The sequence below is a fragment of the Hirundo rustica genome, chromosome 5, assembly GCF_015227805.2.
Source record: "Hirundo rustica isolate bHirRus1 chromosome 5, bHirRus1.pri.v3, whole genome shotgun sequence".
NCBI lineage: Eukaryota > Metazoa > Chordata > Aves > Passeriformes > Hirundinidae > Hirundo > Hirundo rustica.
The window spans coordinates 47,861,242-47,881,925 of record NC_053454.1 but is presented as its reverse complement, the minus strand read 5'-3'; the positions used below and the strand labels follow the sequence as shown (position 1 = coordinate 47,881,925).

At 41.9% G+C, this 20,684-nt stretch overlaps 1 long non-coding RNA gene across 2 annotated transcripts; it reads right to left on the bottom strand.

Annotated features, from left to right (window-relative positions):
- Window positions 1–8,324: 8,324 nt before the first annotated feature.
- On the bottom strand, window positions 8,325–20,462 carry LOC120752938 (uncharacterized). Of its 2 annotated transcripts, XR_005700882.2 has the most exons (4): window positions 19,718–20,462; window positions 18,809–18,937; window positions 11,957–12,079; window positions 8,331–11,248 (listed from the first exon to the last, which is right to left on the bottom strand). It is a non-coding gene; the product is annotated as an uncharacterized LOC120752938 (long non-coding RNA). The 2 variants fall into 2 exon arrangements; XR_005700881.2 differs by having other exon boundaries at window positions 8,325–12,079.
- Window positions 20,463–20,684: the final 222 nt, after the last annotated feature.

Sequence of the window (20,684 nt, the reverse complement as noted above, 5' to 3'; positions counted from 1 at the left end):
CCGCCCTCTGGCTCCCGCCGCCGCGCACGCAGCGCCCGGCCCCGCGCACCGGCCGCCTTCCGCCCCCCGCGGCACCGCACGGCACGGCCCCGCCGCCGCTCCCCCGCCTCCCCCGGCCGCCGCTGCTCTCCGGCAGCCGCCCGCCTGCGGAGGCTGTCCTCTCGCAGCCGCCGCACGTACAAACTTTCTTTTTTTTTTTTTTTCCCCTCTCCCTCCCCCGCGCCGCCCCGGTAGGCTGCGGGCTGCGCGCTCGCCTCCCCGCCGGGCGCAGCGGCCGGGGTGATGCGGAGCAGGAAGTGGCCGCCGCGGGAGCCGCGGTTCCACGTGGCCGCCCGCACCGGGGCGGGAGCGCCTCGCCCCGGGCCGCCGCTGGCTCCTGCCCCCGCCCCGGCACGGCGCCGGGCGTGCGCTCCCGTGCACCTGCTCCCGCCCGCACCGCGGCTGCGGCCAGCCCAGCCCGCGGCGCTCCCGGAAAGGGGGGAGCGGTAGGACACCGCGAGCGGGCTTTGGGATTTCCCGGTTAGGTGGGCAGCGCTGCTTAGGCACCGATTTGTGAAAATTAAGGTGCAAACGTTTAACTTCAGGTGTTGTCGTATCGGCGTGGGTTAACGCCAGGCCCATTAATTCTTGCGTGCAGCCTGGGCAGAGTAGAACTGTAAGGGCAACAGATTTTCCTTGGGGATAGCAGATTAAGTACAAGATTACAGAGATGCTATCAGCCCCGCAGCTTGTGTGTTATTTTGTTACTAATTTTCTGCACTAAAAGTTAGGCATCCTATTTCCTCCTTCGTAGGAATGTCACACGTGCACACACACACACACACACACACACACACACACACACACACACACACACAGAGAGAAACCTGATCATGTAAGCTCTCCAAAAACCAGAGTGATGCAAAACCAGTACTTCTAATGTAATACTACTTTTGCCTTTTCTGTATATTCAGTGCTATCCCCTTGCTGTGATGGCTTTCTGGTCTATTTCTTATGTGCACTGGGAGGGTATCAGATCCATGGATTTTGAACATTAACTTTGTATGATAAGGACTGCAGAAATGAAACAGGATATTACACGTTGAACAGGATAACTTAGAAGGAAAAAAACGCCCACATCTAGGTGACCTTTGTAGTTGGACACACCTAGGCACAGAAGTATTTATTTGCATAACTTGTGCTATAGCACTGAGTGATTTTTTTATTATTTTTTTTTTCCCCATTCTGTAGGATCAAGATATGAGACTTAGACAAATGCAGTGTTTAAGGCATGAGCAACAGCTCTAATCCTTACAAGTGTTTGCACAACCCTGTGACTTCCACGGGAGCACGGAAATGTACACCCCAAAGCCCCCTCCCTGTCTGCAGTTGCAACAACCACACAAATATCCCATCACAAAGATTTAGGTGACTGTTCTCACGTAGATAACTTCTGCACAGGGCTCAGAGGGACTATTAGGGTTTTTTTTGGATGGGAAACACATAGAGTTGAGTTGCCCAACTCTGAACAGATCCCCTGGCTTGCTGAGCCCAGAAAGAAAAGGCAAGTTGGGGCCGTAAACAGCGAAGGTCAGTAGGCTGTCAAATAAGTATAAAAGCATCTCCTCAACTCTTCCTTCACTCCTTAGTGGAGACCTTACTGCAGCAAACCGTGCTCTTTCCTAATGTTGTTTCATTCGTCATTTTTGGCACCCCTTTTTAATGCCCTGTGCTGCTGCTCTCAGCACACTCAAGAAAACTGAGAAGAAAAAAAAGTTACTTATAGCACTGCATGGAGGGTACAGTCATGGGACATGATACTGCCCTGCTGCTGCTCCTCAGAGCTGACAGTGGTGGGGACAGAGCCCTCTGTGTGCAAGTTGATATGATGAGAACTCACTTTTGTAAGGCTGCCTGCCAAAACTGGATTTGGGGTTGGGTTTTTTTTTTCATATGGAGGTGTGTGTTCTGCATGAAGCCATAGGCAAAGGCAATCCACGCACCCGTGATTTCGCAGAGAGCTACACCCTTGGGAGATGATCAAGAGCTTTGCGGTTTTGGTTTTAAGATACCCCAAGTCTCGCTGTCAGTGAACTCCCCCATTAGCTATCCGAGGACAGTGGCCTCTGTACCAGGAATTTTAACCTCCCCCCCCGCGTTTTATCCTGAAAGGGAAGGAGCTGGTGCCCACTGGGAGGCAGTACGGACCAATGGACAGGGCGTTCATGCCAGCCAGCCCCTCTCCCTGCCGGAATCACCGACGACAGCAGGCTGGAGAAGGCGTCGTGCTTCTCCTTGACCATTATACCTGCCTGCCCCGATTCCCCAACAGCGAGCACCGTTTTTCTTCTCATGCATAGGCCATGCAGTCTGTCTCCAGACGTATTAGGTTAATACTGACCTTGGAAGCGGTTTTATTTCAGTTGTATCCTCATTAAGGGTGTGCTGAAGTTTCAGATACGGCGCTTACAGTTCCTCCTATGTAGTAAAGTGCCTAAGAAGACCTACAGAACATATTTTCACTTTTGTTGATTTTGTATCAGCTAAGACAGGAAATTCAAATTAAATTTGGCTTTGGATTGCCTCCAGTAATATTCAAAACCACTTTTCAAAGTCTTTTACAACCTGGAGAGAAAAAGAGGGAGGGTTAAACACAGGCTTTAGTCTCGCTCAGTCACAAAATGTAAGTAAATATAAATTTATATGTAAAAATAAAAGTATATATAAAAGAATTGCATAATATATAAATATATAATTATACATATATAAACCATGATGCTTTTACTATACAGGCAGTATTAAAATAAAACACAATTCTGTTATTAGGGAATTAATCCATCTCTGTTAGACTGATATTCAGTCATTCAAATATTTCAAACAGGCTGGCACCTGTCACAATGTTTGTATGTGGACATTTATTGCTTGTCACGCAAAACTCGTACGTTCACTTCTCCATGTATGACTCCAAATGAATATGCATTGGCATTTAAGTCATTACAAAGTCTTGTTGCTCTTGAACCAGAGACCTACGATGACCTGGAGGTGAGGTATCCGATTACCAATCCCCTAAGCCATGCTCTTGCCTTATTGCTGGGGATTTGGGGGATGGTGTCTGGAGCAGGTCACTAACCAATATCAAAACCTCATGCAGTTGCTCGCATGGGAGAAGTGTCTGGATGTGGATCTAGCCTTTAACTCTTGTCCTGAATATCCGGCCACAGAAAAACACTCTACTTGTTCAGAACACGTCTCAAAGGAAATTCCTACAGACTTTTGTACCTCTCAAGGAAAAAGTCATGTGTTACAAAGTTCCATAATACAACAAGCCGCTGTAAAAGCTTCACTCTACATAAAACCTCCCATTTTGCTCATTTGAGGATTTTCTTCTGTCAACACACAGACAATCTTTGTGAAATCTGCAGTTCAGAGACCGAATTTTCTTTCTACTTAGTGCAGAGAGCACAAAACACAACTGGGTTGTTTTGTCATATAAATAGCTTTGAAATGGAATCTTTGAAATTAGCAACGGTGTGCTGGTTTTGGCTGAGGTAGAGTTTATCTTCATATCAGCTCCATAGCTGGTATGGGGCTATATGGGGGGGTATGGGTTTTGTGCTGGAAAGGATAACACCAGAATGTTCTGGTTGTTGCTGCACAGGGCTTGCCCAGAATCAAGGCCTTTTGTGCTCCCAACGCCATCCCACCACACAGGAGTCTGGGGGTACACAAGGAACTGGGAGAGGACACGGTTGGGACAGATGTCCCCCACTGACCAAAGGGATATTCCAGACCATATGGCATCATGCTCGGTATATAAAGCTGGGTGAAGGAGGAGGAAGGGAAGGGAACATTTGGAGTGATGTTGTTTGTCTTCCCAAGTCACCATTAGGTGCGATGGAGCCCAGCTTTCCTGGAGATGGCTGAATACCTGCCTGGCATAGGAAGAGGTAAATGAGTTCCTTTTTTTGCTTTGCTTGTGTCCATGGCTTTTCCTTTACTTATTTAAATGTCTTTATCTCAACCCAAAAGTTTTCCCACTCTTACCCTTCCAGTTCTCACCCACATCCTGCTGGGGGTGTGTGAGAGGTGGTGTGGTACTTACTTGCCAGCTGGGGTTAAACCATAACTAATGGATTCTAGACCTCAAACAGTTACTTACACTTTCCTTAGAGGTTTCCAGATATAACTACCAGCACTTCATTAACTGCAGTACACAATACACTCTAGGCTTCATGTAACAGCAAACTTGGTCATGCTTTGATTAAAGAAAGTGTTGGAAAATGCCAGCAGGCAGAAAGTAACTTGCCTTCCTAAGCGGAATACTCTCAACACAAGCAACACCTTTGCCCCAGTGAAGCCTTTCAGCTCCGTGTAATCTCTTTTTCCTGTCCTGACCTTGCATGTAGATGGTCATCTCTGAACATCTTTGCTGTTTTCTGCACTCTTACTTTGGATCTAAGGCGAGCTGGCCACTGACGCTTACGGAAAGCTCGTGCAGCGTCTTAGCCCTACAGCAGATTTATTAGTACTGCATGTCATTGGAGTCCTGGGCTGTCCTGGTGGAATCCAAGACACACCTTCCCTAGTTTTCATCTGAGACGGTAGGAACTCAATGCATGGCTGAAGATGCCTGGCCAGATCTCCCTTGCTTTATGTTAAGCTCATACTCCCTTCTGACACCATCCCCAGCACTGAAGGATTTGAAGAGAGATGCTGGATTAATGAGGTGGTCTCTGCTAGGAATAATCCAAAGGGCACAGTTTGGCATACATTATGACGAATATAAAGTTATGCCTGAAATATTTACAATCTGTGTATATTTAATCTCAGGGTTGACAAAAAGGAACTGAAGTACAGGATTTTAAATTCTTCTTAATTTCTGAGATTGTTTTAAAAGTACTTTAATCAAATAAGTGCCTCTAGGGAGTACTTAATATATGCTTTTGCAACTTGGACTATGATTGCTAAATCTTCACTGCTTTGTGTTCATGATCTCCAGTATTTAGTACCATTTTTCCTGTAATTCTCAATTATCCTTCTTTTTTTTTCAGCCAGCAGTTTAGCCACGCATGTCCTATCAAAAATTATCCTTCAGTATTTCAGTATTAGAATAGATGCCTTTGGCAGAGTGCTGTTCGCCTCCTTTGCTTTTCCTGTCACTTTTATGAAGAATGTGTTATGAAGTTCCTGTCATTACATTTAGCCCCCATACTCCTGTCATGCCTGCTTAGTCTGTTTTATTCCTGCACTATCACCTCTAGCTCCTCTTCTCTTTTCCCACACAGCAACAGTAAGCAAGCTCATTATTTCGTACTGGTCTGGATTCTACCAATGTCCTGAAGATTGGAATGTAAAATGACTTTTTTTCCAGCTGCCCTTTCTGATAATGAGTACCAGTCAATGTTTAGGAACTATGGTGTATTATTAATACTGCTTTTGTCTAAAAAAAACCAAAACAACTTCTTTTGCACCTACAAGTTCTCAAAATATCCACACTGATGAGTGTTGACAATCCTTGACAGATTTAGATCTCATTAAAACAGTGGATGGGATGGTCTGTTATGTGGGCATTTCATTTAAGTATGAGAAGAATTGGAGTGATTCTCAGCACGGTTTTGCCATTTAAAAAGTAAAATATATACTTTAAATTACTTTTCAAAGAAACTTTCTCCTGTATTTTGAGCCAGACAAAAGTATGAGTTGTCATATACTCAGACCAGTCTCAGGTCTGGAAAACTTCCTTTTCCAAGGTGCCATATTTCTGAGCATTTCAAACAGATATTAGCTTGCATAATTTCCTGAATCTAGGGCAGAGAAAATTGAAATAGGTTGCTGCAATTTCTGCTATGCTGAAAAAGCGAATGTTGTAAACACCCACAATTTCAGATGCTGAGTTATTTTTCTAAAAGACTTTTCAAGTATAGTAAATTAGTGGAGTTAATTTGAAGAAATTGTCAGTCTGAACAAGAACCACAGTGCCTTTGAGAGAAAAAATGGAAAATTTTACAACTGTAAATTAATTAGATTTTTGTATTTCTTAGGAATTTTGTTATTTAGTGATAAACTGTTGACAGTTTAGCAAATAACTGGCAACTTGAGTATTATCAATCCAGTATAATTTTTCAGCTATAACCTTCAATGAGTTTGACACAATTCTTCTCAGGATATATTCCGCCACGTTGTTCAAAATTAAGCAAAACCTAACTGCTGGAGATATGAAGCATTTGTAAAACATTAGAAAAGTTAAAGAAAGCCAACATGTCAAATCTGCACAAGATAAAGCCTTATGAAGTTTCACAAATAAAAAAAGACTCAAAACTTGTTACATGGAAAAGTGTGGATGTAGAACAGTTACTAGATGCTAAAACTAGGATATGTATTTTCTTCCTTAGCTTAGTCACCATTTCAGAAAGAGTGGCCTGTCTCATTTTACATAAATACATAAAAGGTCCATGAATAATTACTGGAAAAGACCAGTCCAGTAAATAGATTTATACACTGAATAACATTGCAGAGTTCTGCCAGACTCTGATTTTCAAACTGGGGTCCTGAGGAATGGGAATGCTGTCTGCAACAGAGAATGATAGCAAGACTACTGCTGTTAGCCATATAAAGTTTGTGGTGTACATCACAAATTGGTATCTGGAAGTTAAGGGTCTTAGTAGCAGTGAATCACGAAAGCATTGCTAGGCAGCTCTGAGCTTTCTTAATTCTCTGCAGATTTTATAAACTGTAAGTTCGATGTTATTGGTGGTTGGAAACAAACACCACCATGCTGAGCAGCCTCTTTTCTTAGTAAGCTGCCATTTGGAGACATTCTCAAACAGTAGATTATTTCTATTACGTATCGTCTGACACCAAGTGGGATTGGTTAGTAATTCAATGAAATGATTCCGTTATAAAAGGCATGTTTTGTGGGAATTGCAGGCAATAGCAGCTGTCGTGTCATAACACTGCGCACATTCAAGTCTTCTACTAAATATAATCATAAGGAAATAGATTTCATAAAGGCTTTAGTATATCATGTAGATGCAGAATTCTGTGGCAGTTTTCCCCTTTTCTCAGGTCCAATGCTACAGACAGATATCCCTACTTGGTATGAATTAAATGATTTCTAACTTTTATAGATTTAGCTCAGGTATCAATATAGATAATTCTTTCAACTTTTTTTTTTTTAGTACGTTTTCCATCTTTTTTTCCATCTTTTTTTCCCATACTAAGTTCTCAACAACATCAAAAACACATCCAAACAAAAAACCCAACAAAACAAACAAAAATCCCAAACAAACCCAATTCTCAAAAACCCCGCAAACCCAACCAACTTAAGAGAAAAAACTATTAGACGTGTCAAAAAGACATTGAAATGAAAGTGAAGAATTGTAATACAGTCATCATCTTAGCAAGCCAAACTCCACTGCTTTTTAGCCACCCGTGAAAAATAAGAGTGATAATGGCAGGATCTCATCCATCTTCAAATACTGCAGGTTTCCAGATCTCTCAAGCTCACTGCCACTCACCCCTCCTTTTCTAACATGCAAGTGTGCTGGTTTTGGCTGGGGTGGAGTTGATTTTCTCCCCAGTGGCTGGCGTGGGGCTGTGTTTCGGATTTGTGCTGAACACAGGGCTGATAATGGGGAGATGTTTTTGTTATTGCTGAGCAGGGGCTGCACAGAGCTGAGGCCTTTTCTGCTTCTCGTGCTGCCAGGCTGGGGAGGAGACACAGCCAGGACAGGTGACCCCAAGTGACCACAGGGATATTCCAGACCATGTGACATCATGCTCAGTATATAATGTGGGGGAAGAAAGGGAGGTAACATTTGGAGTGATGGTGTTTGTCTTCCCAAGTCTCCGTTGCACGTGATGGGGCCCTGCTCTCCTGGACCTGCCTACCCATGGGAAGCAGTGAGTTCATTCCTTGTTTTGCTTTGCTTGGTTGTTCGGCTTTTGCTTTCCCCCTTAAACTGTTTTTATCTTTTTATTATTTTGTCCATGAGTTCTGTGGCTTTTACCATGCTGATTCTCTCCCTGATCCCGCTGGTGGGGTAGTGAGAGAACAGCTCTGTGGGGCTTGGCTGCTGGCTGGGCTGAATCCATGACAAACAGCAATGATTTGAAAAATAGTTGGCTGAGTAGTCAAAAACTTTTCTAAATTCCCAGGTGTATGCAATTAGCGAGAATCAGATCTCTAGACTGTACTTCTATTTTTACTCTGGCTTAACTAAATCTTTGTTCTGAGTAGTTTGATCATCCCTTAGGTTTAGATGTTAGGGTTTACAGAATAAGTGGGAAAAGGTTGATTTGCAGTTTTGTCCTTAAAAAACCACAAATACTTGTTTAAACTTGAAAAGCATATTTATAGAGCAGAAGACGAATCCAATTTACATTATTTCAAATTAAACTGAAGAATCACTGATTTACTCTTATTCCCAGTCACTGATTCTTTGAGTAATGAAAGCTGCTCGTGTAAACCTCAGGCCGAAGTGAAGTTTATTTCGTTCCTGATTTACTATCAACAACTCTGACATTTGTATATATTTCAAAATGAACACAACATCTGTGTAATTAAATGTTTTTACTTTTTCCCTGCAAATGGTGCTTTGGGACAAAATGATAGGAAAACTTCATATTCAATTAAAGCATGGTGATTTACAGCAGGACTTTTGTAGACTGTTGGCTAACTTCTTCAAAAACCTGGATGACTTCTTACTAACCTCCAAGATACAGGAAGCGAACATGTCTTCAGAACATTTTTGATTTAAATAAGCAGACTTAGAATATGACTGAAAATGAGTGTAACAATTTGCCTCTCTTTCGGGTTTATATCCAAACAGTTTCTCCAAACTTGCCCTGCAAAGTCTTTGGTGTCAGGGCTGATTAGAAGAAAGCAGGAGATAGAGGCACTGTTCTTCCCAACATTTAGGTCAGCTCTGATACTCTCTCGTGTGTATCTAGGCCACGTCTAATTAATCCCCAAATATTCCATCACTGCTGGATTACCTCTGTCAGCTTCTCCCTCAGAAACCTGGCAGCAAAGACTTTACCTCAGGTGAAGATTTTTCCTTTTCTAAAGGCAAATGGGAGTGGTTGTTTTTCATTGTCTAACTACATAATGTTTACGCAACAACTTACAGAGAGAGCCCTTAGGATGTAAAGTATTTAGTAAAGGTGAACAGCTTCACCTGAAATTACTGGAATGTTGCCAGATTTAAACAGAGCCAAGATTTCATCACCAATTGTTTTAAGGATGAAATTTACCAGCCTTCTCATATCCAAGTTTGATGCTGCTATTCAAAAAATCACATATGTTTTCTTTTTCTAAGCCAAACGTAAATACAAAGATCAGAACTAAGATCAGAAAAGATAAAATATCTAAAAAATACACTAAAAACTCCACTTAAAAGCTTACTGGAGATCAGCAAGAGTTGAGGAACTAAATTGTATTTTTGCTCTTTAAACCGCAGCCTCCAGTCTGCCACAGTCATTACTAGAATTACATAAAGAGTTTGCAAGGACACCTAACAGCTCTCGGAGGTGCCTAAACCAAGCCAAGCCAACACTGTGGAGCAGTGGATGTGTGACTGGTGGCTGCTGGAAAATAACCCAGAGCGCTCACTGAACCAAGGACACACTGCATCCTCATTCTGTGTATCACAGCACTAAAACCAGACCATTAATTAGCAATGCAAAATTTATATGCAAGTATGCAAGGTGCTGGCTGTCTCAAGCAGTAGCACGTTTGTATACCGAGGGTGAAGTATCGTGACTTGCGGAATCAAGGCTCTGTAAACATGCATTCATCTATGCAAAAAGCCAGCGGACTTTTTCTTATACTTGATGATAAAGTACTACATGACAAGACAACTTACTACTTGCAGAACAAGAGATTCCTGTTATTGGAGATCTGTTAATATGCGCTTTAAAACACAGGCAAAGAACAGCTCAGGCATTTTTGCAGTGGGTGAGGTATGTTTTTTAAATCCACCCTCCACTTCTCAAATTATGTCCTTGCAATCTCCTTTAGTTAAACATCAGAAGGATTTTCATTGCATTTTGTACGAGATTGTTGTCAAAACCTTAGTTTAAATGCTTCTACTGATACCTTCAGAGTTATGTAATATTAAAAATGCAAATAAGATGCAGATTTGTCATATACTCATTTTCTTTTCCTATGTAAGTTGATTACTAAAGCAGGAAGTGCTATTCATAAATGCTCATTACTAACACACTAGAAGATCCATATAGCAAAACTACTTTCTTTTTTTATTATTTTTTTAATGTCACTAGAAAAATAGTTAAATCAGTATCATTCATGAGTTTTGCCTGAGTTAAGATTTACCTACCCTCCAGACGTGCAGTTGTGGGTCATTGACATACTCAGCACATGCGTTTGAGAAGTCATCTTATGTTTTAGCTCATACTAGAAGTAGGAAGGCAGATTTTCTGAGATGTAGGATGAGTGCAGCTGCAGCAAAAGTACAATAGGTCCATGGCAATCCATTGCCAATGCAGTGAAAGTGCCAAATCCTGCTGTCTTGAATTTAATGTCTTAGCATGAACATACAGGTAGAAAAAATACTGTCATTTTGACAGGTGAAAAATGCACACTGGCTGGTGATATGATATTAAAACCACTCCAGCTTAGTGTAAGGCCTCACAATTCACATTTCTCTTCCACCAAGGTCCTCTACTGTGATACTGGACTCCATCAGAGGAGAACTCATCTTTTTCATCATGGCACAAAATTCTGGGTGTATCAAAGAGTCCTTTAAGCATATGTTGCTCTGCCTGAATTTTGGTTATGCAGCTCAGCTCAGAGCAGAAGGATGAACTAGATTTCTACTGGTGTTTTTAACTGTGGTAAGCTTCCTGATGCTGTGCATTAAGTAAGATACTAAAATAAGCTTGATGGTGTGGGGCAGTACCATTATTGAGAGATTACATCTTTGTCCTTTTGCTTTGGAGATTTACCCCTTCTTGTGCTTCATCACTCAGTTCAAACTCTGTACAAACCGTGCTTTAGTGGAGGTAGCAAGATGAAGACCCGAAAATGCTCTCTAATCTTGTAATTCCCCATCAAGTACCATGCCCACTAGGTTACTAAATTTTCACCATCTTTTTGTGACATCATCTCAAACTCATCAGCCTTAAGTAGCCGAGCAAAAGTTATAGTTGTTAGAGTTATCTATAGTCTTCGTGATAGCATCTTGATGAGAGAAAGGTGTATTATTTGTGTGGATTCTACAGTGTCTAAACTTGGAATGCTATTGCCCTGTAGAAAGCAGAAAAACATGAAGTTGCTATTGAAAAAGTGTATCAGTCATGTTAATTTAAAAATGTCTTACATTCAAGAACATGGATTTTAGACTCAACCAGGCATAATTTTCCTTGTAACACCTACAGAAGTTAATTAAACTTTGCAATTCAGACAGAGATGACTATTAGCTTAGACAAGAATGATAAATAACTTGCACTCTGAGAGAGTAAGTACATATAGTACATGTAAAATGTATGCTATTATTTTAAAAAGAGCTTTTAAGTTTTTGAGTGCCTGCACAACTGGCATTGTTGTTGAAAAATTAAAACAGTTCACTGTATGCCTTGAATGCTAGAAATTGCTTCATATCATAACAGTTTCCTCTCTGGCCATTCAAAGCTTTCACATAATCCTTTCCTTTTACTGCACTTTTGTTAGTCTGTAATTCTTTTCTCTCACTCAAAAAGAAAAAAAAAATAGAAAAAAAAAGGAAATATTCTTTTATGTATTATGAATTCCTCATTAGGTTCCTGATACCAGGATTTCAGTTTTTCTAGTTTCTTGGTCAATTATCTGGGTACAGTTAAATGATTCTCTCCATTCAATTATCCATAATAATCACCAGTAGGAAGACAAGTGCTTCACCGTGCCCCATGGGGCATGGAAAGGACCAACAACAGCTTCAGCATTTACACTTGTTACACAGACTAAGGTAAAGCAGACCTTTCTAGAGCTGGTGTCACAGCCTTCTCCTGCTACTTGCTGGTGTAGGAGGAGCTTCTCACAGTGGCCAAACAAGTCTCCAGCATCGGGTGATACCAGTCTGATGCTGATGAAACCTGAGACCTGGTATAAAATGCAAACAAACAGGCAGAATCACTCAGCAAATGGATGTCATGGTTCAGGAGCTTCTGACAGCCTAAGTCCTCAACAAATACCTGCTTCCTGCCTAAGTTCATGACTTTGATGTTCCTCAACTCTGCATAACAGCACATGCCTTCATTACAACAATTCTTGTCTTGTGCACCACAACCCGAGATGTAAAGAAGTGGCAGAAACCAAGATAGCAAATCTTCACATAGCTGTCTGAACACACCCAAGTTTCCACCAAATCTAAGCTCAGGGGTTCTGAGGATGAGCATCCTGATGAGCTTTGAACCAAGCTAAAAGAAAAGGATAGAGCTTCTCTTTTCTTTTGACATAAAAGTCTGGTGTCTATTTTTGGTTACCTCAGATCTGAAGCACTGTTCTGTCCAACTTCTAAAAGAAAGTTAAAGAACATAATTATATAATTTGATCTTAGCAGATGCATCTGGTTTTCTTCATTCTCCTGTGATGTTGTGCTTCAAATTATTTTATGTATTTTGCTGACAATGTTTATTTTTAAGAGCATGAAAGTCTCAGTGCTCATCTATTCTTCCTGAATGCCGACAGTGCTCTGAACACGGCACTGGTTCTCTGAAGCAAGGGCAATGAAATAGGAGTCATCTTAGAAATGGTTCTGCTTAACATCAGGACAGAGATTACCTTGCCTTCTGGTTTTGAAATTTCAGTATGCAAAATGCTAAAAGATCCTAGGAGCTCTGCAGGCTTAGCAAAGAGTATAAAGTTTAGGTACTGTTATGCTGACCTGGTTCAGCTCTTTATCTTTCTCTGTTGTCTTTTTGCTTGGTACACTGTCTATTGTGTATCCTTGTCCTGTGTTTGCTCAATTGCCTAGCACAGGCCAGTGCAGGCTGTTATTAGAGCACCTACAGGATGAGGCAAGTATTTGCAGTCTCTTAATCCTGGAAGAAGTTGAGACCTCAGGCAGGCACACACATGCACACACAACCTACTTAACCAGGATTTCAATGTGTTTTCTATAGATACAAAAATCCCGCAGGAATTTTAAAAGGTGTTTCTGCATTAATTAGAATCCGTATCATTTGCGTGCCAGAGTTTCGCTCACCACCTTAAACTGCCCGCATCCACCTCAATTTTAGCATTCATATCATCCTGCTTTTTTCTGAAGACATTTGAAAATGAGTTTCAAGCTCACAATCCATCTCTAAAGCAGAAATGAATCCTGTGGCAATTTCTGTTTTCAAAAAACCAGCTTGCATAGCATGTCACAGCTTTTATTACTGTTAAGTTTCTTAATTCTGTAAGACTTCTGAGGATGAAATACCTGCAGGATCGTTGACTAGATATTTCATCTCTTACACTATAAGAACCTTTTGTGCATCAAGTTCTGCATACATCTTTTTTGGGGTAGTATTTTAATAAGCTTCCATCACTATTTTTGCCCAATCATTCTCAAGGTCCACAGGCTAGATGCTGAGTATGTATAAATCATGCAGCTCAAAATACATCAAAGAAACTACATTCATTTGTCCCAGGATTTGGCTTCTTACTTCCAGTTTTACCAAGCTTTTCTTTAACTAATCTTGTGAATGCCTTAACCACATCCACTTCCTACTGTACTCCTCTTGATCCCTTTCAATTACCTCCTTCTTTACTTATAACAACCCCTCCCCCAATTATTTCCTTGTAAATCCTTTTAAATCCTAATTTTTCTTCTCCTTTAATTTTTTTTTCTTAATTAGCTAATTGTTAGAAGCATTTGTAACTCTTTGAAATTGTGCTTCTGAATGCATTGTGGTATGTTGACTCTAAGGGCTAAAGTTTCTAAGCAGCTTTCAGAATAATGAGATTTGTGGGCATGACTCCCTTGCACTGCTATAAAGATTTACTCTTTAGAGTTAAAAGATTTTCGAAAAATCAGTTTCTTTGTGCTGCTGGCTTGTAAACACTGTGCTCGGAGCATGGATCCTTTACAGCAGTTAGCCTTTTCTCTTTCATGTTATTTACTGTGCTTGAGGAGCTTGTTGAACATCTACCCTTAACTTAATAACCCGAGGGTGTGTCATCCTTAGCAGCAGCTGATACACGCTGCAGTTTTTGTCCAATTTGCCTCCACTCTGCACTTAGCATTTGTGTGCACAAAATATTTGCACTACACACTTCTTTAACAGGCAACTCATTCTCTTTCTTTGCCTGACCACATTCTCACTGATAAGCGGCAGCAACTTGTAGATACCTTATGGAAAGTCTCAGTCCAATCAAAACTGGTAGATTCACACACTTCTCAAGTTAGCAATGTCCAAAATGTTAATCTAAAATGCTTGGGGTTTGCAGACAATTGATCCTGACACTTCATAGTCCCTTACACTTTCAATTATTATTTCCCATCAAGCCGCACGACCAGTAAGGCTGCCTCTCATGTAACTGCTGCCCGCAGTGTGCCTGACCCGCTGATTTGGGCTGGGTTTCCGGGTCTGACCTCGGGTACCTCTGTTTGCCCTGGCAGTGATGCTGTAGCACAGGTAGATCAGCGTGCCAAACAGGGTGAGGTGGCTTCACTGATTGCACCGGCTGGTGCTCGGGTATTTGCACTGCCCCAGGCCAGCCCGGCACTCCTCCGCCACACCCGCTGCTGTGTGTGCTCTCCGTGGGGGCTGTGCGACATTTGTCAACCCGAAACCCAACGTCCTGATGCAATCCAGGATGCAGACACGTATTACTGCTTTTCCCCCTTCACCTCTCCTGGCACAATGAAACTACATCCTGCTGTTTTCCAAAGCGTATGTTGAAGCCCCATGCGTACCAAAAATGCATATTGTGCTTCTGCTTCCTCAAGATATCACCATATCTCAAAATATGGCACTCAAATGCCACGGTTTTGCCCCATCAGCAGCTTCTTGGTTAGCTGATGCCATTAATCATGAGCTATGGGAAACATAATTACAAAGAACTGGAGAATAAGAATGCTGTGCAAGTCTCTTGGAAGGGAGGGAAGGAGAAAAGGAAAAAAAAAAAAAAAAGCTATCTAGTAGATATATAGGTTTTCACACATGGCCTCATTTGCCTTCCACTTTCCTCAGGAATTATGTGATAGTTGTTTTACAATGACCCTGTTATCATACCGTTATACATATGCCTAAGTAATTTGTTAACCAAGGTACCAAGGCTTGTGCTGTGTCTGTCACGCTGCCCAAAGCTGCATAAGTATATTGACTTTTCCATAATTAAAACAGCAATACCTACATTCATTGGAATTAACTGTTTGCTGAAGAAAAACATCACCAGAACTGTTAGCTGCAGACTTTTACAGACCCTGGAAAATGTTAAGGTTACAAAAATAACATGCATAGACATGAAAAGCTGAAAGACAGGGAGAAAGGTAAAGAATTAAAAAACAAAACAAAACAAAGAAATGTTGAGTATTTCCACACATTAAAGCGTTTAGAAGGCTTCATTCTTATCTATTCCTTTTACCAACTATACTCGCATACTTATTTTTTAAACCCTTTACATCTTAGTAATACAACTGTGACACCAAGCATTCGTAGGTATCTTAAAAGTGTTTTAATTTTGAAGAAAAAAAGTCTCCTGCATTCAGAATCACCTTCTTGCTTAGCATGCACTGGGAGTAGAGAAGGTTGCAGTATTAAGGATGTGTTTGAATCCTCAATACATCTTCCCATCCAGCACATTTTATCTTATCCCCTTTAAATACAGAGGGCTTTGGGAGGGGGGTAGTGGTGGCATCTTTTTTTGGCTTCATTTTGCTGCCCAGTGTTGTGACTTGGCACGGCTGCTTTAGAGGAGGCAAAGGAAAGGCCATTGGAGTCAGGCTTTTGCTCCTTGGCCAGCACAATGTTTCAGGTCAGTGAGCCAGGCTGCTTCTGCTGCTGTGCATTCACCTTCTTCCCTGTATAAACCACAGCAGCTTTAATACACTTTTTCTTGGGGAAAAAAAAAGAGGCTTTCCTTCCCAACGCAGCTGTTGTCAGATACAGTTTTTACAGGTTTAAGGAAGCACTTACACAAATACTTTAAGCATGCAAGGGTGAACTCCTCTGCAATCATATACAGCCTTAAGCATGACAGGCTGCTCCAAGAATTGTAACTCTTTAGAAAGCTTTCCACTCAGACCCTGCCTAGATCTGGTAGATTGATCCAATGGTTCCTACAACTCCAGGATGTCACATGGTGTGGGACCAAGCTGTGTCTGAGAACCCCAGACCTGGCACTGTATCAAGCACTCCCAAAAAGCAGTGTGCTGTGTTTTGTATCTGCTCTGCCAAGGGCTGGACTGGGACAGTGCAGAAAAGAAGCCAAAGGCAAGATTTTCTCCCTTTTGTGCAAGCTCTTGCAACTCTGGGGCTTTTTCTGTAAGGCCTCAGTCCTTACGGACTTGCAAATAAATTCTAGCTGTGACAACTGAAGAGAACCACAATCTTCCCATCCTTGTTCCCCAAGCCCTGACACCCTCCAGTATCCCCTAAAACCATGCAGAGTGCTTAAATAGCCCTAAAGGCAACAAAAACACTAAAAATATGTTTTATGAGATAAACTGGAAATTTTGTACGCTCATCGCTGGCAAACTATTTTGTCTCAGACTTGTGCCTCTTCCTCTTTCTTTGAGGACAAAGGGTTTCCTGGAGTTTCTAAGGGACTCCATTGACCTTTTCTGGACTCAGCTGGCTTTTTCAGCAGACAGCACTTCTGTTGCCATGGCAGTGGGAGCCAGGGCCCCAGCTCTAGTCAAAAGGGTTGGGGGATTTCTTCTGAGGCACCACTGCCACAAGTAATAGAGCAATTAGGTGAGGATATATAGATGCTGCCTGGGTTGTCTGACATGGCATATTTTGCTACAGATAGGTAGCTATGGCATTTATGGAGCAAATTACTTCTTTGTGAATTTTGTCAGGCAAAAGGTCCACTTAGGGACCCCTTCTATACTTCACTGTGGCCTGAGAACACGTGCTTCAAAACAGTGGCTGGTGGTGTACTTGGTAAGGGGAGTTACAGCAGCTCCATCTTTTTGGGGAGAAGCCAAGTGCCAATAGGAATTCTCCTCATAAACCATATTTCATTAAGAACTTGCAGACTTCTTGCCCCCTCCACCAGAGCAGCTGCTGTTCACAGTCAGAGTCACAAACCATCCAGCACTGCCGAGCCACAGAACTGTCACTGGGTTTGGCTTTGCAGATGGGAACATCTCCATGCAAGGAAGCCCATATTTGACCCTTGCACACAGCTGTCACTGTCACAATCAATAAAGCTTAGAGAGAGGCCTGCAATCCAGTTTTGTGACCAGATGCACTCTCATGACAGCAGTGCAAAATTCCCTTGTGCCAGTTCACTCAGCTCACAGGATACAGGAGGACCAAAAGTCTGCCCCAGGGCTATGCACTGACTGGGCTCTTCCTAGCCCTTCTTTGCTCCCTGCTGTATCTCCCCTCACTTCTCCATAATCTTTCAAAAAATACCCCCACAGAGTGCCTATTTTTTGATTCTTTTTTTCCCCTCCAGTCAACAGATGAGATCATATGTTTGAGTTTTTTGGTGGTGGTGGTTTTTTTGTTTTTTTTTTTCCTCCAAGAAAACCAGAGAAAAGAGAGGGAGCAAGATCCATTCTCAGTGAAAATGTTCTTCTTCAGTTAGCAAATAGTGTAAGACCACTAAACTAACAAAGAGGTAAGGTTTTGTACATTGCTTAAAAGTAGAACACTTACGAGCTTACATTGGTTCTCTCCAGAAAAGCAAGTAAAGACCATGATATGTTTAAGAAATTCCAAATAACATCCACAAGGAGCTAAACACACCTTACATGCCACATGCTATAAAAACTCAGATTCAAATCACTACTGCTTTCCACAGAATATAAATTCAAAGATGCCAGACAAGGTCTAATCATTTTACTTACAGAAAACCACTTAGCACACAAATAAAAACCTTCGTTAAAAAAAGATGCAATCTTTAAATGCATACATAAACTGCTGTTAAATAGTCTGTAAATTGGTCCTCTTCTGGGCAGAGAAAATATTTTGTGATATACTGTTGTCTCTTTCTCTGAAATGAAAACTGTTTTCTTTATTACTGATATAATAGCGGTTTTTTAAAAGACGAGCTGCATTATTTATGTATGTCACCACGGTGCTCAGACACCAAGTAAAGAATATTCCAGCAGGCAAATAATAGAAAAATATTTAGTTACCCTTCTTCAAACATGTGCTTTAGAAGGGAAATAGTTTTGTTTGATAGAAGCTCTCAGGGGAACTGGAAATATACACCTTATTCATTACTAGACTTTCCTTAATTTCATCACATATGCATTGACAAGTGAGGTCTGAGAATCACCGCAGCTGCAGCCTTTAGGTGTAAGCTAGCTGAAGATTATCTCATTAATGGGTCAAGTGAAGATCTAATGCAAGAGAAAGGTTTTTTTCCCACGGAACAGAAGTTCAGCAATATTCCCTATACCAAAAGTAGCTAGCACACAAGACATGAAATTTATTGTTGTTGCTTTTCATTTGCTGGAAATTAGGACATGGCAGTTTCTAAACCAACATATGCATTTCTTAGCAGAAAAGCTGTGTCTCCCCACCTTCCCCTCCCACAAGCTGCAATCTCAGAAAGACTTAGACAGTTCTTGTTCTCAGGGCTTCAAACCCAAATGACTTCATTAGCTCCCTCCTGATACTGACACTTGACTTGCCAACATCAAGAAGTTTAACCACTGACCTGATTTTTGGTTGGTGCGGTCTCATGTCAGCTGTGTGTCCCAGTCCTTGAAGAGTTGGGGTCATATCTTCCTAAAGAGCTGCAAATGCAGGTTTCTTGGCGTGAAAATGGAGAAGGCTCAGCTGGTCACTAAGGAGGAGGTAAAAACAAGACCCCAAGTGAAAGAGCTGAAAAAAACCCCAACCCTGAGCATGCACTTGTAAAGGCTTTATATAAATCTTTGACATGGTCTGTTGCTATGTGAGACTGATGAGGAGCTGGCAGCTCCTGCCCCTAATTGCAGTCTCCTGTGCTGGTGGTACCAGCATGGACCCTCCTGGGTCACCTGAAGCACGTGGGGTGGCCTAAGGAAATACTTCAGTGGGATGTCCAATGATGACAGGTTTCCTGCTCTCCATTGGAGTTCTGGGAAGCATCGAGGAGATGACAATAGCCAAGTAATTCAGACAAAGTGCACATCTCCTCTAGCTGAGGCAGGAGCTACAGAGCCAACCTCTGTGGCAAAAGTTGTGAGGGATTAGTTTGCAGGTATTACTGCTGGGGTTAGTCCCCTCAGCTGCACTTTCTGAAGTCTTCCCACTTTTCTGTAAGGAGACACTGTCCTTCTACTTACCAGTTTGCTTTCCCCTGCCAAAATAAAAGTTTACCCTGGAATTTCCTTGAAGTAGAAGCTTATTAATTCTAAATCAGGAGGCATATTTAATTAAAACAGTGGTGAATGTCACTTGAGAATCACTTAGGCAAAAGAAAAAAACAGTATTAAAAACCCCTGTGTACTTTCCCCCCTCATCTTAAAAGCAAAAAAAAAAAAAAAAAAAAAAAAAAAAAAAAAAAAAAAAAAAAGTGCTAATTAGAGCAATCATCCAAATACAAACATACCACCAGACGCCCCCTTCCGCATCTACTCACCAAGGCTTCCATCTGAAGAAGTTACTACAACTCCCCTTCAAAAATCAGAGGGCAGATCCTGGTGCTGACCAGGAGTGCAGACACATCTCCTTCCCACCTGGCTGGGGCAGCACAGTTGTCCAGATCTCAAAGCAATTCCCATTGTGCAGACAGGCAACACTCCTCCAAAGGGTGTGGGGAATTGCCAGTGAGAGAAGCAGGGATGTAAGCACCACCACTGAGCAGCCAATGGTCAGAGCTATTGCCCAAGCCGGTGGTGCACAGGTTTTTCATGAGCGGACTTGAAGGGCAGCTGCCCTAGGCAAGCCCTAAGGTGGAGCTGTGTCTGTAGGCTGAGAACTTGTGGCTGAGCTCCTCTGTCAGAGAGCTCTGCTACCTCTGCAAGGAGCTGCCCAGGCAGCAGGATCACAAAGTGCTCTCACTTTCCCCATCCACAGACATTGCGGAGGAAGGAGGGAGGCCAGGAGGTAGGAGCCAGGCTTGGATTCTCTCCTTCTTGACTAGCAGGAATACATAGCAGCATCTCAGCCTGCAAGTAAGAGTCAAAGTAGAAACTAGCCCAGTCTCCCTGTCCCTCTTCCCAAACTGAGAAGCTGCATTTGGAGTTGATAACCATGCTCCAGTAACCGTTGTGTAACTCTCGTCTCTCACACTCTTGCAAGCAGGGACAGGACATTCATTTCAATGCAAGATGCAGTTCCTTCCCCTTTCTCTTCTCCCTGCAACAAGTCTTACTACTCTCCTTATACACCCATACCTGCAAGAGCTCTTTAAAGGTTTTTCCTTGAAGGTTTGCACCTGATGTTATCAAAGGTAATTAGATAATTGACACACAATTCACAGAAAGCTCTTTGGTTTCTTTATACATGGTATTTTCCTTGGGCTGTGAACTTTAAATGATGCAAATGGAAAAATTCTCTGTTGTTTTACAGCTTTTAACTTTAGGCTATATTAAAACTAATGCCTA